The sequence below is a fragment of the Mus pahari genome, chromosome 15 (genome assembly GCF_900095145.1).
Source record: "Mus pahari chromosome 15, PAHARI_EIJ_v1.1, whole genome shotgun sequence".
Lineage (NCBI taxonomy): Eukaryota > Metazoa > Chordata > Mammalia > Rodentia > Muridae > Mus > Mus pahari.
In genome coordinates this window covers 82,110,832-82,111,111 of record NC_034604.1, presented here as the reverse complement: position 1 = coordinate 82,111,111, position 280 = coordinate 82,110,832, and positions in this window count along the sequence as shown.

Genomic DNA, 280 nt, shown 5'->3' with positions numbered 1-280 from the left:
TTAAATCCATTTGTTTCATAACTTCTGTTTGTGTCCATATGTCTCTGTTTAGTTTCTATTTCTAGGATCTGTCCATTGGTAGGAGTGGGGTGTTGAAGTCTCTAACTATTATTGTGTGAGGTGTAATGTGTGCTTTGAGTTTTACTAAAGTTTCTTTAATGAACGTGGCTGCCCTTGCCTTTGGAGCATAGATATTTAGGACTGAGAGTTAATGTTTGTAGATTTTAACTTTGATGAGTATGAAGTGCCCCTCCTTGTCTTTTTTGATAACTTTGGGTTG